The sequence below is a fragment of the Planococcus citri genome, chromosome 2, assembly GCF_950023065.1.
Source record: "Planococcus citri chromosome 2, ihPlaCitr1.1, whole genome shotgun sequence".
Taxonomy (NCBI): domain Eukaryota; kingdom Metazoa; phylum Arthropoda; class Insecta; order Hemiptera; family Pseudococcidae; genus Planococcus; species Planococcus citri.
In genome coordinates this window covers 29,580,469-29,586,666 of record NC_088678.1, presented here as the reverse complement: position 1 = coordinate 29,586,666, position 6,198 = coordinate 29,580,469, and positions in this window count along the sequence as shown.

The window sequence follows — 6,198 nt, the reverse complement described above, 5'->3', positions numbered from 1 at the left end:
TCAGTGCTCTGTTTGAATGAGAATTATTTGAAATGTGAACTTGAAAAATTCAAAAAACGAGAAAAAAACAATTTTTCAAATTGGAATCAAAAGAGAATTTGTTCAAATTTTCATTAAATTTTTTTAATTTTTTTTCTAAAAAAATGCCCGTAAAAATCATTTTAAAAATCACTTTCCTACAGATTTTTATGTTGTTTTTTTTTGATTTTTTTGTGGTGATGAAGAAAGAGTTGGATTTTTACAAAACTTATCGATTTCTTATAAAAAGATAAGAATGGGTCGTGAAAAAATAAAAAATTTCTTTTTTTGTAATTTTGAACTTGAACATCTAAGGAGGAGGGAGATAATGAGGGAGGGGGAATTTGAGTACATATCTTCGAATTTTGAGAGAAATTTGCTTCTGAAGCAATTTTTAAAAAAAGTTGAACTCATGATAAGCTTTTTTTGCGATTTCAATTTTATAACTTACACTTCAAAATTTTAGAAAATTCCTGATGTGTTTCAAAATTTAATTAAAATAAAAACTTCTTGAAATGATGAAAAATTATTAAAATTATGAAATATTGTGAAAAAAGTTTGAAAAATTGTTTAAAAAATTACTTGGAAATTGCACAAGACATTATCGTAAGAAAGTAAAAATCATTTTTAAATAATAATGTACCTAGAATGTCGTAAAAATCATTTAAAAAAGCTTGAAAATTGCTCAAAATGCTGGAAAAGTTGTTCAAATTATTGTTTAAATAGTTTGGAGCATCAAAAAAAATTATTAAAAGCAGTTGAAAAGATCATCTACTTATGAAATATTTGCTCTTCAAAACCCATAAGAGCATAGGTGGGAAGGTGGGTAAAAATAGTGAATTTCACCCCCTTCTTTCCCTGTATTTTTCACAGTAATTCGTTTTAATTTTAGATGTTTTTTTACCCTCAAAATCATACAATTTTTCATGAAATTTCCAAAAATTGATGACTTGTTGAAAAATAATTAAAAAGGATAAAAATTGTATCGTGTTTAAAATAAATTGAAATGTTTTAAAGTTGATGTTTTTTAAACTGGAATTGAAGTTGATAAAATTTGAAAATATGTAGAATAAAGTAAGTTAACGTGGAATGCTTTTGAAATTATATCTTTTGAAAATAATTGCTGTAAATATCACGAAAATTGTTTGAAATATTGTGAAAATAGTTAAACATGAGTTGGATTAAAATTAGTGTTATTTTAATATTCCTGGTGTTTTGAGCAACATATTTATTAGTTGTTTTATTTAATGGAGCATTATTTTAACTTACCAGTTTTTTATTCTTTGAAATAATTCTATCATTTTTTTTTCATTTTTTAAAATTATTTTTATAAAATCTTAATATTTTTTTCTTTGTACATATTTCAAACAATTATCGTGATATTTTAAATTATTTTTATGAAAGTCAAGCTATCTTACTAAAGCTAGTTCTTTTAAAAAGAATGATTCATGATTCACTTTTGAGTTGGATTGAAAAAATTATCAAGGAGAGAGAAAGGAGTTTTTACTAACAAAGGGTGAGCGAGTGTGAAATATTCGACTAAAATTACTGACACGATAGATCATCTGATCTGTCATCCTGTTGGGTAAATTGTATTGTGTATTTTAACGAGATGACCACTACATTTGTAATTAATTGAGTAGGGTAAAATGAAAGTTTGCTGTAAAGTACTCATCGATGAATTATAATTCACTTATCACTTACGAACATTAAAAAGATTAATGATGGGAGGTTGAGTTTACAATACAATGGTCATTTGATCGTATGTTTGGTGACCAATGTTAGGGGTCATGAAATAGGTCATGAGATGAATACCTAATAGTATTAAAAAAAAATAGATCTGAAGATATAATTGATATTTTGATGGATCATTTATTGTCATTTTGCCTCCCGCTGAGTATCGTGAAAACTTATACGTATGTATAAGATGGGTCTCAGTCATACCTAATAGATTTTATTTGGAAACAGATGCTGGCTAGGGAAATATAATTAAATGCTCTTTGGGAGATAGAATGCTTCATGGTTTATAATTAGATATTACGTATTATGATAGGTACCTATTTTTTGAAGCTCTAGGTACATATAACGTAAGGTGAATTGTAAACACTATAATCAAACATTATGCAGCTCGAATTAGAATATCTAATTTATCGGAATCGATATTTTATACCCTTAGGTACCGAAATGCAAGTACCAAGTAGCGAATACCTACTTGTTGTATATGTGCAGCATTTTAAACACTTCTTTCAAATTACTAGCAACGTGTACCTATTCGTATCTAATCAGACTAGTCGTGCGATATTCAAAATAGCACGAATGAATATACATACAACTGGTAGATATATGTAGATTTCATTCTGTAATAAAACCATCATTATGCCATTAACGAAACACCCTACAGGCTAGATGCACCCGCCGACTACAGCACAGACTACGCAGCTTTTGGCCGGAGCTTTTGTTGATTCACGCTCGATTCAACCCCGACGACGTGATGTACGATGGTACGGTTTAGTTATGGCCGCTAGTCAACAATAATATCATTGGCAGATGCATTTTTGTATACACATGTTCTCAACGTTTCGCTGTGTATAAAAGTGGTCGACTAGCACGTGCGTCACGACGCTGTCTATTGTATAAATCAGTCGCATTTTAATTCAAACTCGTTAATCCGTCGTGTAAATTCTCTTCTTTTCACGTGAGCTCGGTTCTTTGTTCGACTCCTCTTCGCGTATGTTCGTTTTACGATTTTTTCTTCTATTTCGAAGGGATTGTGTTTTTTTTCTCGATTATACGAGTACCTACTGCGAGTAGGTTCGTAATAATTTGACCTAGTGATGAAGGGTGTTTAGTTTGACAGCTTGGGGAGTATGAGATGAAAAAAATCTTTAATTTTCTATATCGCATTTGTATTATATGAAGTTGAGTGGGATGTAGGCGTGTAAAGACTGGAAAAACGAACGAAGGGAGAATTAATTAGCTGGTGCTTGGAACATTCTACGTGTTTTTTCAGTCTCGTAGGCTGGATTTTTTTCAGCTATGGTTTGTAAAGTTTCGGCTAGACTTGGTGAGAGAATTTGAAAAATTGCTCGCTGTGTCGAACGAAATGGCGAAATTATCGAAAAAAGTACTTGCGAGGGAATCACTCGAGTTGTCCGCCTACGTTTTGGACTAAAATGCAACTTTTGCAAAGAGCATGGTGTAAAACACCTCACTAACAAAGTTTTCAGTTGCTCGTTTATTCGACGATTTTTAGAAATTCGTGTTTGTTCATTTTTAAATGGACTTTTCCAGTTAACATGATGAAAATTCAGCTCTGAAAGTTACATTGACTAACTCAAGCCGAATTCCGTAATTTCCACCCATTCTAGAGTTTCCAGTGTAATTTTCGTTTTTTCCAATATACGAGTATTATGTACCTACTCATTTTTGAATTTCTACACTTTCTGAAAAAGTTCAAAAAATGTTGTTGGAAAAATTCCAAATTGTGCTAGAGGCTCCAGAATAGCTGGAAATGATGGAATTTAGTGTGGGAGAGTCGACATTGGTTTCAGAACCGATTTTCATCATTTTTACTGAAAATGTATTTTAAAAAAATTCGTATTTTCCATTTTTGTGAATCTTTGAACATAATGAAAAATCGAAAATTAAGTAGCCTTGAAAAATTGAGATGAAATGCTAAAATAGTGTAAAGTATCACGAAAGGTCGTTTGCCTTCCTGTCTGACCTCTTAAGGTCATTGACCCGTGAGTCTGGACTCTCAAGGCACTGACCTACCTGCTTTGCCTCCAAAGGTTGTATGTCTGTCATTGATCCGTCTGTCCGACCTTCCAAGGTCATTGACCCAGTTGGCCGCCCTCTCGAGGACATTGACCCGGCTGCCCGAACTCCCGAGGTCATTGATCCGTCTGTCCGGCTTCCCAAAGTCCTCTGTTTGCCAGTCTGACCTCTCAACGTCATTGACCCTTCTATCTCTGCTTCTCAAGATCGTGAGTTATCCTGTCTGTATGTCCTCTCAAGGTCGTCGTGTCTACTCTCTTAAGGTTATAGACTCTCAAGGTAACTGGCCTACCTGTCTAGTCTTCCAAGGTTGTCTGTCTGCTTGTCTGGCCTCTTAAGGTCATTGACCCGTCAATATAGCTTCTCAAGGTCGTTAGTCTACCTATATGGCTTCCTAAGGTCATTGACTTGTCTGTCTGGTTTTTCAATGGCAGTGACCTGCCTATTTAGACCATCATAGTTGTCTGTCTGTCCTACAGAGGTTGTCTGTGTGCCTGTATAAGGTTTCCCAAAGTCGCCTGTCTTTCTGTCTACCCTCTTAAGGTCATTGACCAGTCTGTCTAGCCTCTCATGGTTATCTATCTTTCTATCAGACTTCTCTAAATTGAAAACATGTAATAACATCCTCCACACATAAAAAAGCATATCACGTCTCTAGAGTTTTAATTGTAACTGTCCATGTTGAACAGTGATACCAACTTAGATCTACCACAATTCTCTATTATGCTACATATTCTATACTAATATTTTAAAAAAAATCATTTTAAAAAATCCTGAGGACATCTTTATGTCTACAACTGGTCTGATACAGCTGCGTTGACTTGATACATAAAATGTAGCATACTTACTCCGTGTTGTCATCGTCACAATCCTCTGCCACTGATGACGCATTTATTGATGCGGTTGGTTCTGTACTGGAACATTTTGATCTGAAGTTTTTGAGTTTAACTTTACCTGAACTCAGGCAGCATTGCTGATAATGACCATTTTTGCCACAGCTTTGACATGTGTTTTGGGCAGCTGGGCATTTTACATCAAATTTGTGACATTTACAACCACAATGAATACAAGATTTTGAAGTGTCAATTATTATCACAGCATTGTTCTGTGTGGAGGGGAGTACTTTGTGTAGAGTTGATATTTCTGTTTCAACTGATGATGTGATGATTGATGAGCATTGTAGTTGAGCTGACTCAAGTAGATTGGCTGTTTTTACAACATCATTGAATATAGCATGTTCATCTGGATTTTCGGCGAAGATTTTTTTGAGCATTGACAAGTTGTTCATGTCAACCAGAAATTGATCTTGCAACCTTTCATCCAATGTGGTTCTGATTTTACATGGCACTGCTTTTGAACGTGGGTTTTCAACAAATTGAGAAATATTTTGCGTATTTTTTCTGGCAGTTTGGCCGAATTTTACTTGCTCTGACAGATAGTTATAGGGCAGTAGTAAGAGTCAAGAAATAGCACAATTGAGTCGTAAGTGAGCTCTGCTATTGGCTTTGAATCGAAATGATCACTTACCATTCAGTATTGATCTGGGCCAATGCTTTTCAATAGTAAATTGCTCTTCACATCGATTTTGTCATCTTGTCCTTATAGATTAATTTCTAGTTTGAACCTTTGTTTGTAATAACACCATTCTTTGGATTGCGGAGAAAATTCTGTGAAACAAAAATTTGAAATTTGTTGTTGTGTACTTAGTAAAGATGTTTGTTTGAAAACATGGTGGAATGAAGTCAGCAAAAGGCGTCTCTTTGTATGTGGGTGTCTTTGGCTGCTTATTTTTGCATCAGGGAGCCATTGTCTGGTGTCTGGTGTCTTATATTCGCAAACACAATTTTTTTGTAAAGAAGGAATTATTTAAAACATTTTCCTCATCACCAAAAATGTAATAACATTGTCCATACATAAAAAAGCACAAGCACATATCACGTCGCTAGAGTTTTAATCATAACTGCCCATGTTGAACAGTGATACCAACTTGGATCTACCAAAATTCTTTATACGCTACAAAACTAAAATTTTACTGAGAACATTTTTCACTGAAGCACCTTTATTCAATCAGTTTTGCCATCCCTGAATCCCTGATTTTGGGATATTTTTCAAATCGTAAATAAATATGCAGGTGACATAAACTTGAAAAACCACTTTATGATTCATGACACTCCAAGTAATCAAACTTGTTTTCAAAAAATGCTCAAATAGATGTATGAATACCCATAAAACAGCCTTAGTGGTTATAATTCTCCTTATTCCTAACGTCGTTTTATAAAATTAAGTATTTCAACAGCAAATAATTTTCATAGTTAGTTTAATTTTTTCAAGTTACAAAACATTTGTTTTGTTAAACAGCATACCCCTTGAGTAAGTTTTTAAATTTTCAAAAATTAAAAACCC